This window comes from Schistocerca nitens, chromosome 6, assembly GCF_023898315.1.
Source record: "Schistocerca nitens isolate TAMUIC-IGC-003100 chromosome 6, iqSchNite1.1, whole genome shotgun sequence".
Taxonomy (NCBI): domain Eukaryota; kingdom Metazoa; phylum Arthropoda; class Insecta; order Orthoptera; family Acrididae; genus Schistocerca; species Schistocerca nitens.
The window spans coordinates 180,046,361-180,065,624 of NC_064619.1; the positions used below are offsets into that span (position 1 = coordinate 180,046,361).

Here is a 19,264-nt window from a genome sequence, read left to right on the forward strand (position 1 = left end):
ACACCAAGACCTTCCTCAGAGAAACCATCACTGAAGTGAGATGAACCGATGTGAATCACTGCTGAAAGCCGAAACCAAAGAGGAGCAGCCTGGTAGAAAGTTATAGATATGAGTGGACCGCTCATATCAATAATTCTATGGGTGCGACAGCCGTTTGATGAAAACGTTTTAGTGCAGATGCATAACCATCGTCCGAACTGTTAGGGAATCAGGTATCTGCCAGCAGGGGATTAATGGGCGGTGGTCATTACCGTGGCGGCGCGGAATGGCCGAGTGGCCTAGGCACCATGTCACGGACTGCCGGAGGTTCGAGTCCTCCCTCGGGCATGGGTGTGTGTTATTCTTAGCATAAGTTAGTTTTAGTGTGTACGTCTAGGGACCGATGACCTCAGCATTTTGGTCCCTTAGAAATTCAAACACACATTTTTTCATTACCGTGTGGCGTGTGAGAAATGGGGAATTTTGGTCTGACGGAAAGCGTGTCGGAATGGCCGAGACAGTTAATACAACAGTTCTAAAGTTGTGGAGCATCCGAATTCGAATCCTGGTCCAGTACGAACTTTTAATCCTCGCCGTCACATTGCCAGCTGTGCCTTGTGCGGCTGGAAGTCTTGCTTCCTATCTCACTCCCATCACGTTTCCTTTCCATTCCTTTCACTGCAATCGGTCCTGGCTGCTCTTTACGGGTGAAAGACTTGCAACATGATTAACGTTAATATTATTCAACCAAGATTACGTCACTCTTTGCACTTAGATCTCGTATGTGGTTATAGGCTGTGTGGATTACACCGTTCACAATGACGAATGTTATGAACCCAATCGATTCTGTAACCGATTTGGCTTTCAAAAGTTTCTTGATAGTAACCCGGATAGCCGTTCGCGTTAGCGCACCGCTTCTGGAATTCGGGGAGGCGACGAGGGTCGGAGTGCCGGCCATCCTGGATGTGGTTTTTTGGCGGTTTTCCACACCCAATTAGGGGAATACCGGACTGTTACGCACTTCTCGTCCGACGAGGTGATTGTGCGTACTTTCCCTCACCAGCTTGATTCATATTCACAGGATGTGTAGGGCACGTATACTACTTCAATGTGACCGAGAGGATCTAGGCGCTTCAGTCTGGAGCCGCGCGACCGCACCGGTCGCAGGTTCGAATCCTGCCTCGGGCATGGATATGTGTGATGTCCTTAGGTTAGTTAGGTTTAATTAGTTCTAAGTTCTAGGGGACTTATGACCTCAGATGTTGAGTCCCATAGTGCTCAGAGACATTTAGCCACTACTTCAATGTATGTGAACAGTACGACGCAACTCACGACATTTTTCGAGAAAATCGTGTTTACAAATTTTAAGCGTGTTTATATGTTTTGTGTGGTCGCTAGTTCTCAAGAAGTCCGCATCAGAGCTTGTTAAGAGGTTAGCTGTAGGAGTGCGAGGTCCACGGATCGAATATCCCTTCTTGCACTTTTGTTTTCTTCCCACTTAATTATTAAAACTGCACAAACTGTCACGTTTGAATGATTCATGTATTGGTGTCATAATCTTTAAGCTGTAGGAAGGAGAAAAACACATTCGTAATGAAACTGGAAAAAATGGGTGCACAAGGACTTTCAATCAAATCAGTATTTTATATTATGTGTGGCAAGTATAATGTGTAAACTATGGAGTACTGTACGAATCAGGATGAACCTGATCGTAAAAACATGGGAAACAATAAACATTTCGACATACAGCACTTGTAATGAACGCCGAATCTTCGCATGTGCATGGTCTGTTCAGTGTGGCTATTGCAAAACAAACTTGGGTTACGTTCGTAAGCGGTCCTCGGCCATCACAGAGTTTCGCGGAGTTCCACGCATGTCTGTTGTTAGAATTACGTGGGGATGAAATAATTACCAATTACAGGAAGCGAGATTCGATCCTCAGACCTCGAGCATGCGAACCTAAGGGCGTACTCGCTTGGCTGTGGAATCCTCGGTTACTTGCGCTCACAGCCTGTCAGTATGAATCAAATCAGTGAGAAGATGCTCGTGCGGGCCCCTCGTGACATATAGAAAAACGTTCACACACTTTCACATACAAGGTGACAATTAGTGAACCATATGAAATTAAATCCTCACAACTTCTGAACGGTTTGCTTTCGGACGCTCAAACTGCACCGTTGACCGCGGAGCATTATGAGAATTAGTATGCGCATGTATGGTTTGCTTTAGCGTCGAAGTCCACTTTCATTTGAGTGGGTTCCGCAATAAGCTATACTGCCGCATTTGGGGGACTGAGAATCCGCATTTCGCGATCGAGAAGTCTCTTCACCCTCAACGTGTGGTGTGCAATGTATACTCACGGAATAATCGGTGCAATATTCGTTGATGGAACGATGACTACCGAACGGTACGGGAAGCTCTTGGAAGAAGATTTCATTCCCGTTATCGATAGCGACCCTGATTTCTACAACATATAGCTCATGCAATACGGAGCTCGACCACATCGAAGAAGGAGAGAGTTTGATGAACCGAAGGAATACTTTGGGGACCGCATTCTGGCTCTGGAGTACCCAGAGGTCACTGGCATGGGCCGCCATATTCTCAGGGTGTGAACGCGTGCGCTCGTTTTTGTAGGGCTATATTAAAGACAAAGTGTACAGAAATAACCGTAAAACCATTGCTGAGCTAAAAGTAACCATTCAGGAGGTCATCACAGCATCGATGTTCCGACACTTTTGTGGGTCACGGAAAATTTCGCTATTCGTCTGCGCCATATCATCGACAGTGACTGCAGACACATCGAATATGTCATAATGTAAATCCGAATATCTGTAGTGACGTTTACATGTTGAATAATGTGTGCACGCCGTGGTTAGTAACTAATTTACGTTTGTTTCATAGACACTACTGGCCATTAAAATTGCTACATCACGAAGATGTGCTACAGACGCTAAATTTAACCGACAGAAAGAAGATGATGTGATATGCAAATGATTAGCTTTTCAGAGCATTCACACAAGGTCGGCGCCGTTGGTGACACCTACAACGTGCTGACAAGAGGAAAGTTTCCAACCGATTTCTCCTACACAAGCCGGCCGCGGTGGTCTCGCGGTTCTAGGCGCGCAGTCCGGAACCGTGCGACTGCTACGGTCGCAGGTTCGAATCCTGCCTCGGGCATGGATGTGTGTAATGTCCTTAGGTTAGTTAGGTTTAAGTAGTTCTAAGTTCTAGGGGACTTATGACCACAGCAGTTGAGTCCCATAGTGCTCAGAGCCATTTGAACCATTTGAACCATCTCATACACAAACAGCAGTTGACCGGCGCTGCCTGGTGAAACGTTGTTGTGATGCCCCGTGTAAGGAGGAGAAATGCGTACCATCACGTTCTGAAGTCGGATTGATGCCTATCGCGATTGCGGTTTGTCGTATCGCGACATTGCTGCTCGCGTTGGTCGAGATCCAATGACTATTAGCAGAATATGGAATCGGTGGGTTCATGAGGGTAATACGGAACGCTGTGCTGGATCCCAACGGCCTCGTATCACTAGCAGTCGAGATTACAGGCATCTTATCCGCATGGCTGCAACGGATCGTGCAGCCACGTCTCGATCCCTGAGTCAACAGATGGGGACATTTGCAAGACAACAACAGTTCGACAACGTTTGCAGCAGCATGGACTATCAGCTCGGAGACCATGGCTGCGGTTACTCTTGACGCTGCATCAGAGACAGGAGTGTCTCCGATGGCGTACTCAACGACGAACCTGGATGCACGAATGGCAAAACGTCATTTTTTCGGATGAATCCAGGTTCTGTTTACAGGATCATGATGGTCGCATCCGTGTTTGGCGCCATCGCGGTGAACGCACATTGGAAGCGTGTATTCTTCATCGCCATACTGGCGTATCATCCGGCGTGATGGTATGGGGTGCCATTGGTTACACGTCTCGGTCACCGCTTGTTCTCATTGACGGCACTTTGAACAGTGGACGTTACATTTCAGATGTGTTACGACCCGCGGCTCTTCCCTTCATTCGATCCCTGCGAAACCCTACATTTCAGCAGGATAATGCACGACCGCATGTTGAAGGTCCTGTACGGGCCTTTCTGCATACAGAAAATGTTCGACTGTTGCCCTGGCCAGCACATCCTCCAGATCTCTCACTAACTGAAAACGTCTGGTCAATGGTGGCCGAGCAACTGGCTCGTCACAATACGACAGTCACTACTCTTGATGAACTGTGGTATCGTGTTGAAGCTGCATGGGCAGCTGTACCTGTACACGCCATCCAAGTTCTGTTTGACTCAATGCCCAGGCGTATCAAGGCCGTTATTACGGACAAAATGGTTCAAATGGCTCTGAGCACTATGGGACTCAACTGCTGAGGTCATTAGTCCCCTAGAACTTAGAACTAGTTAAACCTAACTAACCTAAGGACATCACAAACATCCATGCCCGAGGCAGGATTCGAACCTGCGACCGTAGCGGCCTTGCGGTTCCAGACTGCAGCGCCTTTAACCGCACGGCCACTTCAGCCGGCATTACGGACAGAGGTGGTTGTTATGGGTACTGATTTCTCAAGATCTATGCACCCAAATTGCGTGAAAATGTAATCAAATGTCAGTTGTAGTATTATATATTTGTCCAATGAATATCCGTTTATCATCTGCATTTCTTCTTGGTGTAACAATTTTAATGGCCAGTGGTGTAGTTCAATAATTGTCACCCTGCAGGATAACACCAGATGGAGCCAGATGGAGTTTACAAATTGCAACATTGGGTAGGGGAGTGGGACTACATATAGGGCATCCGGCAACTCTCTGACTCTAAAATTACTGAATGTGGAATAACATGCCAGTTGCGGTTGGATTGTTTGGGGGAAGAGACCAGACCACGAGGTCATCTGTCTCATCCGATTAGGGAAGGACGGGGAAGGAAGTCGGCCGTGCCCTTTCAAAGGAACCATCCCGGCATTTGCCTGGAGCGATTTAAGGAAATCACGGAAAACCTAAATCAGGATGGCCGGACGCGGGATTGGACCGTCCAGTGTGCTAGCCACAGCGCCACCTCGCTAGGTAATAACATGTCGAACCCACAAGATATGGTGTCGAACCCAAAAAGATATGGCCATGAAAAACCAGAGGAGAGAATGTTTCCATGACGCCATTTGATTGCATAAGATCGCAGTTTCGGCCGTTCCAAGACTGGCTGTGTTCTGGTCGTCCGCATGCCACACGAGGTCAGGTGTGTCGCTACCAGGGGGGCGGAATTTTTCGGGCCTTTTTCGGTCCTCCACTCGAAGACTGTTTATTACTTTCTATATCTGCGACTGTGTTGTTTTCACGGTGTATTTTCTTAGTAAACCCAAACCCTCATGAAGTTGGCGGGAACACTAACCAAATAATTGTTTAGTTGTCAAAACAAATTAGCTGTTATAATTTTTGGAACAATACTGGAACCATATACTTTAGTCTGCACGCTTTCGCCGTAAACGTGGTAATGCCTACAGCAGATCATAGCCAAATTACTGGAAGTGTTTTCAATTAGAAATTAGGAGGGTCTTACAAGTGTTCCAATAAATATTCGTTTCAAGTTTTAATTCAGTGATTATAGGTACAAGGGAACAGTCTCACAGCACGGGGTTTGGCAACACACTGTATAACCTCTGGAAAGATTCTTGATGAATGATCGTCTACTGTTTGGTGGGTGGTATGGGGAAGGGGCCAAACAGCGAGCTCATCGGTCCCATCGCATTAGGGAAGGATGGGGAAGGTAGTAGGCCGTGCCCTTCCAAATGAACCATCCGGGCATTTGCCTGAAGAGATTTAGGGAAATCACGAAAAATCTGAATCAGGATCGCCGGACGTCGGTTTGAACCGTTGTCCTCCCGAATGTGCGTCCAATGTGCTAACCACTGCACCACGTTGCTCGCTCTACTGTTTGATGTTAAAATATCTAGCAATACAAAATACATTTTCGCTGCGCTCGGATTAGGTAAGTGAGTGTGTGTGACTATTCTGTTAAACAGTCGTGTTCAGATAGCTTTTCCAATTTATTTTCTGGAGCATAAATATTCATATAAGAACTGAAAAACCCGACATTTCCCGGGCAATCATTTAGCCAGTTTTGTGTTAGAAAAGAAACAAAAAATGAACAGATTTTGTAGTGCAATGCCCGGATTCTCCACAATGGGCGCAGCTCTCTCACGTGTCTACGACGTGATTTTATAAATGTCTCTGTGGCAACGTCTCTTTATAGCCATATAGATGGCGACAGTTGTTGCGTACAGGCGTTAGCGCTTCGCAGTTGAAAGCTGTGAAAAGCGTTGCCTGGTATCAGGGATTTCTTTAACTTGACTAGACTGCAGCAGTGTCTTAGTAATAAAGAATAAACTTATTAAAACTTTATGGATGATGCAGAATTTTTTCACGCATCTAAGTGTTCGTCAGGTCATATGTTTGGAAATTTGTGGTAAGTTCCTATGGGACCAAGCTGCTGAGCTCTTCAGTCCCTAGACCTATACAATACAAATTGAACTAATCTACGCTAAGGACGACACACACACCCATGCCCGAGGAAGGACTCGAACCTCCGACGGGGGAAGCCGCGCGAACCATGGCAAGGCGCCCTAGACCGCACGGCTACGGCACGTCATAGTCTTGAACAATATGTCGTACAGTGTAGGTACCGTCTGCAAAATGTGTTTTTGGAATATAGTTAGCAGCGAAGAAGAAATAAATTTAAACGCCACATAGAATGCGGCAGTTTTTCACGCTTCTCAGAGTTTTTGATGTAATTTCTCCTAAACTGTATGTGACACCACATTATAATTTTGAAGGTGCGTTTAGCTGCATAGGTGGTTACTGTCTGCGAAATTGTTTGCAAATAGAGAAGTAATAAACTTAAACGCAATACATGATGCTCTAGTTTTCCACGCATCTCGTTGTTTTTCACGTAATTTCCCCTCAACAATGTAGCCCGACAGCGATTGTTGCGACGGGAAGGAATATATGTACCAAACGGTTGGAACCAGTCCAGTGCCTTACGAGGAAATGTAGAACACACACACACACACACACACACACACACACACACACACACGCGCGCGCGCGCACACACACACATATACACACAGAAATACATGTCTACACTTTTATAAGTACGGAATATAGCATAACTTATTAGTTTTAGAGGTTTACTTAACAGCTCAAGGTAGTAGTCCTACATTTACATCCGCCGGCCGGGGTGACCGAGCAGCTCTAGTCGCTACAGTCTGGAACCGCGAGACCACTACGGTCGCAGGTTCGAATCCTGCCTCGGGCATGGATGTGTGTGATGTCCTTGGGTTCGTTAGGTTTAAGTAGTTCTAAATTCTCGGGGACTGATGACCTCAGAAGTTAGGTCCCATAGTGCTCAGAGCCGCCATACATTTACATCCACACCAACATATATACTCGGCAAACCACTGTGTGGTGCATCGTGGAGGGTATCCTGCACCACTACTTCTCCGTTCCACTCACAAATACTGCGATGGAGAGACGAGTGTCTATATACCTCCGTACGAGCCCTAAGCTCTCTAAATTTGTCTGCATGGTCCTTAGTTGGCGGCAGTAGAAGTGCTCTGCGGTCAGCCTCAAATGCCAGCTCTCCAAATTTTCTCAATAGTGTCACTCGAAAAGGTGACCCTCCCTCAGGTGCTTCCCGTTTGAGTTCCCGAAGAAGCTCTGTTAATAGTTGCGTGTTTTTTGAAGCTACCGTTAACAAATCTAACAGTCCGCCTCTGAACTGCTTCGATGTCTTACTTTATTCTGGCTTGATGCGGATCCCAAACACTCGAACAGTACTCAACAACGAGTCTCAATAGTGCACTATATGCGATGTCCTCTACAGATGAACCACACCTTCCCAAAATTCTCCCACATAGCCATTCGCCGTCCCTACTACAGTCCTTACAAGACCGCTTTGCAACCTTACGACTACGTGTTTAATCGACGTGATTGTGTCTAGTAGCACGCTACTAATACAGTATTCAAACATTATGGGTTTGCTTTAACTACTTAACTGAATTAACAGACAGTTTTCTACAATAAGAGCTATCTGCCATTCATTACATCACTATAAATTTTACCTAAGTCATCTTATATTCTCCTATAGTCACTCAACGTCGACGTCTTCCCGTACATCACAGTATTATCGGGAAACAACCTCAGACTGCTGTTTACCCTCGTCCACCAGATCATTTATGTACACAGAAAATAACAGCAGTCCTATTACATATCCGTGGGACACTCCTGAGGGTACCTTTGTCTCTGATGAACAATCGCTGTCGAGGACAACATACAGGGTTCTGTTACTTAAGAAGTCTTCGAACCACTCACATACCTGGCAACCTATTCCGTATGCTTGTACCTTCATTAACAATCGGCAGTAGTTCATTTTCGTTACACAACACACAACTTACAGTCTCTTTTGAAAGTTTTACGCGACATCAGGAAACATTATATCATCTCTCTTTCCACTCGATTTCGAAATACAAAAAACAGAGCTGAATTTCGTACGAAATCGGGAGTTCACAAAATCCGAAGTGATCAGTTTGTTCGATACTTGTACTAAAACATCTCGCAGACTCGCCGCTTGCTGTGCCAGGACGTACGGTGAAGGATACACTGCAGGCAGACGGCACCAGCAAGATGTGCTTCTCCGCACCTCATATTTCTCGCCACCACCCAATCCCCGTCCTCTCCTCCCCGCCTCCACACCATCCCCATCTGACGTCTCCCCCCCCCCCATCCCCCCCCCCCCGTCCACCCATCCCCATCCGACGACAGCTCCTGCGAGCGCTGCTGCTTCCTGCTGAATTCAGCGAAATATTTGGTGCGCTTTTGGCTCGGCTCCATAATTAAAAGTGATTTCACGTTCTTAATAATGAGAGCCGCCGCTCTGCTGGAGTGGGCCTGGTGCCTGGAGCTGGAGTGGAGCAGAGCTGCCGGCCTTATCTTTCTAATTACCTCTCGAGGTGTCTGCCGGAGGTGCCGGCGTATTTCACGGCCCAGCCAGCGCCGGCAACCCGGAGTACAGCGTACCAGCGCACCGCGCGGGCAGCCGATTTCTGCCCTTCCTGCCGATCGCTGCTCCGCTGTCTTGAGTGGTGGGAGAGGTACCACCCAGAGCAAGAAGTCACTTCTTAGAAACGTGGCTGATGCTTTCTCGAAGTAGTGCCTTCTTGCTCGCCTCTCTAGTAGTCAGGCTCAAATTTTACCACGAATGCTTCCGTAAACATCTTCAAGGCTGCACACCGTAGAGACAATTTTATGCTCTTGTGATGGGACATTCTTCCACTATCATCTTTCCTATCTTTTGTTTTTATTCTTCCTCAAAATATGGTTAAGGTTTATAATTCGATTTTCCAAAACTTTGTTAATTTCATAAATGTTTAGTATCTTTTATCTATCCATCTTGAATGTAAGAATCTTGTTTATTTTAGAAAAAAAATCCGAATTCATAATATGTCTGACAGTTATAATATGACATAACGTCTTCTATGTGTTCATAAATTCCTATCTTGCATTCATAAATCGTTAATTTTAAGATTTTCGTTTCTTTAAAGCTGCAATATTATTAATCCCTTTTAAAAATAAGAAATAACAAATAAGTATCATATACCGTACATGTATAATTTACTATTGAGAAAGTACGACCTGTCTTAGTAACAAGGTGGCAAGTCATCTGTAAATTGCAGCAAATAAATAAATAATAAATCTTGCGGGAGGGAACGCAGATAACCTTTTCTTTGTGTGCCCTAGACTACGCGGAAGCGCTAAGACCAATTTACAAGTACTTGTGGAGCTTGGTCGTCTGTTAGCAGCCTGTGTGGTGGTTTTAATATACAGGGTGAACTGTAATAAGAGTGGCCGAGCGGTTCTAGGCGCTGCAGTCTGGAACCGCGTGACCGCTACGGTCGCAGGTTCGAATCCTGCCTCGGGCATGGATGTGTGTGATGTCCTTAGGTTACTTAGGTTTAAGTTCTAGGGGACTGATGACCTCACAATTTAAGTCCCATAGTGCTCAGAACCATTTTTTTGAACTGTAACAAAACCGACAAAGTGGAGGGACAGATTCGTAACTGGAGATGAAGGAAAAAAGGTCCTACGAACATGTGTCCAAAAATGCATCGTTGACACGGTAGATGGCACTGATGAATATAACTTCCTTTGACCATGTGCCGTGTATTACTTGTGTATTTGCAGGCTGTGTGATTCACGCAGAGTACTGTAAACAGCACAATGGTCCGGTGCTCACGTCGGGAACAAGCCGAAATAGTGTTGTGTACGGCCAAACAGACTGAAACGGCCGAGAGGCAAGACGGCTATACCGGAACAAGTACCCTCACAGACACCAACCGCATCACATGACATTACATTTCAAGCCCTTTTTATGTGTTTGTGTGACCAAAGGTCCTTTCAGACAGACGAACGTGCACGGAGACGGTGGACTGTGAACGTATACCGGATCTAAAGCACGGGGTTCTACAGAATGTGCTGCCTCTCTACAGGCTCCATCTGCTTGATCGTACACGAACAGAATCTCCGCTTGCTCCCGTCATGAGTACTGGACCAGTCTGCTGCTTACAGTACGTTGCGTCAATCACGCATCCTGCAACTGACTGGGAACACAGCGCACGTGGCCAGAGGAAATTTTATTCGTCAACGTTATTTACCGTGGCAAAGATGCGTTTCTGGAAACATGTTCATAGGACCTTCTTCCTCCATTTTCAGTCAGGAATCCGTCCTTGCGGATTGTTGGCTTTATTAATGTTCGTCCTGTATTTGCTTATTCCATTTTTAAATGGTAGTTTTAACTTCTAATATGCTTCAGTCTTTTTCTGAAATAAAAAGAAATACTCAAGGAAACTGAGCTTTCTCCGAAAGTGAAAAAATGTTCTGAGGTACAACATGGTGATATACACTCCTGGAAATGGAAAAAAAAACACATTGACACCGGTGTGTCAGACCCACCATACTTGCTCCGGACACTGCGAGAGGGCTGTACAAGCAATGATCACACGCACGGCACAGCGGACACACCAGGAACCGCGGTGTTGGCCGTCGAATGGCGCTAGCTGTGCAGCATTTGTGCACCGCCGCCATCAGTGTCAGCCAGTTTGCCGTGGCATACGGAGCTCCATCGCAGTCTTTAACACTAGTAGCATGCCGCGACACCGTGGACGTGAACCGTATGTGCAGTTGACGGACTTTGAGCGAGGGCGTATAGTGGGCATGCGGGAGGCCGGGTGGACGTACCGCCGAATTGCTCAACACGTGGGGCGTGAGGTCTCCACAGTACATCGATGTTGTCGCCAGTGGTCGGCGGAAGGTGCACGTGCCCGTCGACCTGGGACCGGACCGCAGCGACGCACGGATGCACGCCAAGACCGTAGGATCCTACGCAGTGCCGTAGGGGACCGCACCGCCACTTCCCAGCAAATTAGGGACACTGTTGCTCCTGGGGTATCGGCGAGGACCATTCGCAACCGTCTCCATGAAGCTGGGCTACGGTCCCGCACACCGTTAGGCCGTCTTCCGCTCACGCCCCAACATCGTGCAGCCCGCCTCCAGTGGTGTCGCGACAGGCGTGAATGGAGGGACGAATGGAGACGTGTCGTCTTCAGCGATGAGAGTCGCTTCTGCCTTGGTGCCAATGATGGTCGTATGCGTGTTTGGCGCCGTGCAGGTGAGCGCCACAATCAGGACTGCATACGACCGAGGCACACAGGGCCAACACCCGGCATCATGGTGTGGGGAGCGATCTCCTACACTGGCCGTACACCACTGGTGATCGTCGAGGGGACACTGAATAGTGCACGGTACATCCAAACCGTCATCGAACCCATCGTTCTACCATTCCTAGACCGGCAAGGGAACTTGCTGTTCCAACAGGACAATGCACGTCCGCATGTATCCCGTGCCACCCAACGTGCTCTAGAAGGTGTAAGTCAACAACCCTGGCCAGCAAGATCTCCGGATCTGTCCCCCATTGAGCATGTTTGGGACTGGATGAAGCGGCGTCTCACGCGGTCTGCACGTCCAGCACGAACGCTGGTCCAACTGAGGCGCCAGGTGGAAATGGCATGGCAAGCCGTTCCACAGGACTACATCCAGCATCTCTACGATCGTCTCCATGGGAGAATAGCAGCCTGCATTGCTGCGAAAGGTGGATATACACTGTACTAGTGCCGACATTGTGCATGCTCTGTTGCCTGTGTGTATGTGCCTGTGGTTCTGTCAGTGTGATCATGTGATGCATCTGACCCCAGGAATGTGTCAATAAAGTTTCCCCTTCCTGGGACAATGAATTCACGGTGTTCTTATTTCAATTTCCAGGAGTGTATCTAGGAACAAGTAATTCTATTTGTGGCATCACGTATCCAAGTTGGCAGTGGTGTTGCACGTTTCGGTCAGAAACCAACAGCACTCTTATAGGGTCCGGCAGACCCAATGGTGCGCACTCGCTGAGCCACGCCTCCAGCAGCTCCTTACTACGAGCGTCCCCTGTCAGCACGATATCCACTGAAGGGCCAAAGAAACCGGTATAGCCATGCTAATTCAAATACAGAGATATGTAAACAGGTAGAATACGGCGCTGTGGTCAAGTATCTGGTGCAGTTGTTAGATCGGTTACTGCTGCTACAGTGGCAGGTTATCAAGATTTAAGTCTGTGCACGAGCGATGAGACACTACATCTCCGAGGTAGCGATGAAGTGCGGATTTCCCGTAAGCCAATTTCACGAGTGTACCTTGAATATCAGGAATCCGATAAAACATCAAAACTCCAATTTCGCCGGGCACGGAAAAAGATTCTGCAAGAACAGGACGAACGACCAACGTGACAGAAGTGCAATCCTCCGGCTAATTAGTGCAGATTTCAATGCTGGGCCATCAAAAAGTGTCAGCGCGCGAAGCATTCAACGAAGCATCATCGATATGTACTTCTAGAGACGAAGGCCTACTCGTGTACCCTCGATGACAGCAGAACACAAAGCTTTGCCCCTTGACTGGGCCTATCAACACCGACGTTGGACTGTCGATGACTGGAAATATGTTGCCTGGCCGGACGAGTCTCGTTTCAAATTGTATCGAGTGGATGGACGTGTACGGGTATGGAGACAACATCATGTATCCATCGAACCTGTATGTCAGCAGGGGACTGTTCAAGCTGACGGAGGCTCTATAATGGTGTGGGGCGTGTGCAGTTGGAGTGATAAGGGACCTCTGATACGTCAAGAAACGACTCTGACTGGTGATACGTGCGTAAGCATCCTCTCTGATCATCTGTACCCATTGATGTCCATTGTGCATTCCAACTCTGCGTCACTCAAACAGCCTGAAAACGCACAAGGAACACACGGCAGATGGTCAAAGGAAGTTATATTCATCAGTGCCATCTACGTGGCAACGATGCATTTCTGGACACATGTTCATAGGACCTTTTTCCTCCATTTCCAATTAGGAATCCGTCCGTGCAGTCTGTAGGTTTTATTAAAGTTCACCCTGTGTATTAAAGCCACCACGCAGGTTGCTAACAGACGACCAAGCTTCACAAGTACTTGTAAAGTGGTCACAGTGCTTCCGCGTAGTCTAGGGCACACAAAGAAAAGGGTATCTGTGTTCTCTTCCGCAAGATTTATTATTTATTTATTTGCTACTGTTCCAACAGGACAATGCAACACCCCACTCATCCATAATTGCTCAGAGTGCCTCCAGGCTCTCTCTTCTCAGTTTAAACACTTACAATGGCCACTAAACTTCCCAGACATGAACATTATTGGGCATATTTGCGATACCTTGCAACGTGCTGTTCAGAAGAGATCTCTACCCCCTTTATACTGTTACGGATTTATGGACAACCATGGACGATTCATCGTGTCAGTTCCCTCCAGCACTACTTCAGACATTGGCCGAGTCCACGCCACGTCGTGTTACGGCACTTCTGCCTACTCACGGGGGCCCTACACGGTATGACGCAGGTGTACCAGTTTCTTTGGCTCTTCAGTGTAGGACGGCCGGCAGCAGGCACACAGCCCACTAGCGCTGGGAGGCGCTGCGCGACGTGAAGCTATGCAGACGCAGCCTAGTCACGGTACCGCCATATCTAATTTTTTATCAATTGATGATTTGAATTCTTTTACTCCCTTTTCTGCTATTTCACTCTTTTTCTTGTAATCGTCTTTCATTGCTGATTTCAAAACCTCCATTATTTGCTTCAAATCTGGAGTCATTCTGAAGCGAGGTGTTAATAAATTTTGTTACTGAAGTTTGTTGTTACTAAAATCATATCACAGCCATTATCTGTACTTGACTCGAAAATTCCCACTTTACCACTTTGGATGTGGTTACGCTTCCCGCGCTTATCATTTGGTGTGTGGTCAGATTTCACATACTTTCTTGCCTTATGCTGTTCTCAAAGGAGAATTCTGTCGAGTTATCGATTGGCTACTCTTCCTCATCCGACGCGTTTCCTCTGTAATTTCAGTTTTTGGTAACAATTTTTCCCTTTTCTCTACATTCTATTGACTATTGCTCTCATCTGACACACTCTCCTGTTGGACCTTACCTACCGCTAATATTGGTTGTACTTTGACTATGGTAAGCTTCCTATTATTTCTCCAGAATATTATACTTCCTTTTCACAGCACTTAAAATTGGCGAAAACCACTTTTCGTCACCCACAGGTCAGAGTATTTATAACCTGTTACAGTAACTGTCGTTGCAGCACTGTTTAACTGTTGTTGTTGTTGTTGTGGTCTTCAGTCCAGAGACTGGTTTGATGCAGCTCTCCATGCTACTCTATCCTGTGCAGGCTTCTTCATCTCCCAGTACCTACTGCAACCTACATACTTCTGAATCTGATTAGTGTATTCATCTCTTGGTCTCCCTCTACAATTTTTACCCTCCACGCTGCCCTCCAATACCACATTGGTGATCCCTTGATGCCTCAGCACATGTCCTACCAACCGATCCCTTCTTCTAGTCAAGTTGTGCCACGAATTTATATTCTCCCCAATTCTATTCAATACCTTCTCATTAGTTATCTGATATACCCATCTAATCTTCAACATTCTTCTGTAGCACCACATATCGAAAGCTTCTATTCTCTTCTTGTCTAAACTATTTATTGTCCGTGTTTCACTTCCATACATGGCTACAATCCATACAAATACTTTCAGAAACGCCTTACTGACACTTAAATCTATACTCGATGTTAACAAATTTCTCTTCTTCAGAAACGCTTTCCTTGCCATAGCCGGTCTACATTTTATACCCTCTCTACTTCGACCATCATCAGTATTTTGCTCCCCAAATAGCAAAACTACTTTATTACTTTAAGCGTCTCATTTCCGAATATAATTCCTTCAGCATCACCCGATTTAATTCGACTACAATCCATTATCCTCTTTTTGGTTTGTTGATTTTCATCTTACATCCTCCTTTCAAGACACTGACCATTCCGTTCAACTGCTCTTCCAGGTCCTTTGCTGTCTATGATAGAATTTCGATGCCATCAGCGAACCTCAAAGCTTTTATTTCTTCTCCATGGATTTTAATTCCTACTCCGAATTTTTCTTTCGTTTCCTTTACTGCTTGCTCAATATAGAGATTGAATAACATCGGGGAGAGGCTACAACTTTGTCTCACTCCCTTCCCAACCACTGCTTCCCTTTCATGCCTTTCGACTCTTATAACTGCCACCTGGTTTCTGCACAAACTGTAAATAGCCTTTCGCTCCCTGTATTTTACCCCTGCCATCTTCAAAATGTGAAAGAGAGTATTCCAGTCAACATTTTCAGAAGCTTTCTCTAAGTCTGGAAATGCTAGAAACGTATGTTTGCCATTCCTTAATCTATTTTCTAAGACAAGTCGTAGGGTCAGTATTGCCTCACGTGTTCCAACATTTCTACGGAATCCAAACTGATCTTCCCCGAGGGCGGCTTCTACCAGTTATTCCATCCGTCTGTAAATAATTCGTGTTAGCATTTTGCATCCGTGACTTATTAAACTGATAGTTCGGTAATTTTCACATCTGTCGACACCTGCTTTCTTTGGGATTGGAATTATGATATTCTTCTTCAAGTCTGAGAGTATTTCGCCTGTCTCATACCTCTTGCTCACCAGATGGTTGAGTTTTGTTAGGACTGGCTCTCCCAAGGCTGCCAGTAATTCCAATGGAATGTTGTCTACTCCCAGGGCCTTGTTTCGACATAGGTCTTCCAGTGCTCTGTCAAACTCTTCACGCAGTATCACATCTCCCATTTCATCTTCATCTATATCCTCTTCCATTTCCATAATATTGTCCTCAAGTAAATCGCCCTTGTATAGACCCTCTATATACTACTTCCATGTTTCTTCTTTCCCTTCTTTGCTTAGAACTGGGTTTCCATGTGAGCTCTTGATATTCATGCAAGTGGTTCTCTTTTCTCCAAAGGTCTCTTTCATTTTCTTGTAGGCCGTATCTATCTTAGGCCATACCATGTTGAATACACCGGTTCTCGTCTGATCATCGAAGTTAAGCAACATTGGGACCGGTTAGTACTTGGATGGGTGAGGGCCTGGGAACACTGGGTGCTGGTGGCTCCCCTTCATTTTAAGGATGTAGAGGCACTGTTTAACTACAGAAGTCAATTTAGTCAAAGGCCTACAGCGAACTACGACACTTACATTCGCTATTTTCTTGCTGCTGTGTGCTGTAATATGCCACCTGCTTGATCCACTGTCCCGTCATGTAGTCCACTTTCTTCTTCTCTCTTCTGTGACGGTCACTCCTCTTGTCAGAAAGTCAGTGGGCATAGAGCTCGGTCAGATGAGGGGGTGAAGTTACAAGTGGTCAGAGGCCAAGCCCTGAGTGCTGGTGAGTGTTATGCCCGAAGGTGTCAATGAAACAGCGGTACCTGTGACAGCACTTTATTAACGTGACCAAGAAATGGGCTGGGTCGTTCACTCGGCGTCGGCGAAGGATACTAGACACAGCACTCCACAGCTCACATAGTTTGCGGCAAATCAAGCACACTGCCGACAGCGAGGTAGAACGGGATGCGGTAGTCGGGGCCAACGAGGCGGTTTACGGACGCGCCTCTGTAGATACGGCGGGTCTCAGTCCTATCGAAGACGAATGCTCTCTTAGGCATTTACCCACAGCACCCTCAGGAGGGTGGTTTTCGTGACGGCGTAAGCCTGTGGTCCCCTCAGCAGACACAGTGTAGAGGCAGGAAGTTTGTATATATCTGGGAAGCGGCACTCAGTTGTGCATCCACCTTGCAGAAGATGGTAGCTCACAGTGTGTCGGTTTGGCCCTTCGCATCTTCTATCGGTCACGGGCTGTGACCTGCCAGAAGTGCCATCTTCTGCTTCCGACGTCGGTATGCTGGATTGCTGTCGAATATGACGAGAACAGCCCTATCACTGAACTGTTCACAACAGCGCATTTTCTGCCCTACTTCCCAATTCAGAACGAATCCACCTCTCGTTATTCAATTTTCTGCTGCTTTTGATATTATCCTATATTGGTCTGATCAGAAATCCTTATCTTCTTTCCATCTGACTCCACTAACCCTCAATTTACAGCGAGCCTTTGCATTTCTATTTTCAGCATTTCTAGCTTTCCTGCTACATTTACATATCTGATCTCCCATGTTCCGACTCGTAGAATGTAGCTCCGTCGTTGGTTATTCCACCTTTGAAGTCCCCTACTGGAGATCCAATTGGGTAACTAATTTAGATTATTTTGCCAGTGCAGAGATAGTATGGCACTTTTTGAATTACAAATCACATGTCTTGTGTATGCACATTATGTGTCTTTAATGTACTGATTTCCATTGCCTTCTGCATCCTCAAGGCGATGATCATTGATGATTCTTCTCTCTTTGGGGGATAGAGAGTACCCTGAACATCTGTTCACTCCTCCGCCCTCTTTGACAAGGCCGGCCTTGCCTTGGTACGTGAGAGGGTGCACTTTACTCGCCGCAGTCTTGAATACAACTCCCAGGAACTATTTAAACTTCATCTTAAACTGGCCAGTCAGTTTAATTCGTGGACCTGGGACTGGGTGGATGGTGTTACTTGGACGACAGCCGATTCTGCACACAAAAAGGCCAAACTTCTCACGTCTCCCTGGGTTCACGCCGGTCGCGGACATCGTCAGTGCAGTGGAACAGGTTGCAGCGCGATTACCACCTGAAGAAGCAGAAGAAGTGCGTCGGGAAACCTGCCAGGCTCTCACCAGAACTAAACCTACGAAGACTAATATTACCAGTAGAGAGAGGGTGGCCATTCGGGACCTAAGAGAGTGCTCTGAGATCGTTATCTTACCTGCTGATAAAGGCAATGCCACTGTTGTTTTTCCCGTAAGGACTACATTGAAAAGATGCAGCGCCTGATAGATGACGACTCCTATAGGAAGATCAACGCTGACCCCACGAAGAAGTTGGAGAACAAGACCAGGGCTCTACTCAAGGATGCGGATCTACCAGAGGGGGACGCCAAGAAATTGTCACCTCAAGGACCTGTACCACCAAGACTTTATGGACTTCCTAAGGTCCACATAGACGGGATACCTATATGCCCGATTGTCAGCAACATTAGGGCACCTTCTTACTTGCTGGCAAAATATCTGGCTGAATTACTTAGTCCCTATGTAGGTAAATGCCCTCACCATATCCGTAGTTCCGTGGGTTTCGTCAAAAGTCTCGACAACTTCAGACTGAAAGACACTGATATCCTAGTGAGCCTCGACGTGGTTTCACTATTCACCAGGGTGCTTTTACGAGAGTCAGTCGAGCTTATTGGGCAGAAATTTGACGAGAAGACCACCGAACTCTTTAGGCATGTCTTGACCTCAACGTATTTTCTGTTTAATGGGGAATACTATGAGCAAACGGATGGAGTCGCAATGGGCAGCCCACTCTCGCCGGTGGTAGCGAATTTGTACATGGAGTACTTCGAGGAGGAAGCCTTGGCGTCATCCAATTGGAAACCTACCTGTTTCTTCCGTTATGTCGATGACACGTTCCTCATTTGGCCCCATGGTAGGGACAAGCTCCTGGATTTCCTTACACACCCAAACGCCATACATCCAAACATCAAATTCACTATGGAGACCGAAGCAGAAGGAAGATTACCATTCCTGGACGTCATGGTCAAGAGGAGAGCTGATGGTACCCTGAACCACGGTGTGTACAAGAAGAAAACGCATACTGACCTGTACCTGCATGCAGACAGCTGCCACCACCCTTCTCA

The 19,264-nt window shown here is 46.6% G+C and overlaps 1 pseudogene; it reads left to right on the forward strand.

The window, feature by feature from the left end:
• Positions 1–16,487: 16,487 nt before the first annotated feature.
• On the forward strand, positions 16,488–16,606 carry LOC126264014 (5S ribosomal RNA; annotated as a pseudogene).
• Positions 16,607–19,264: the final 2,658 nt, after the last annotated feature.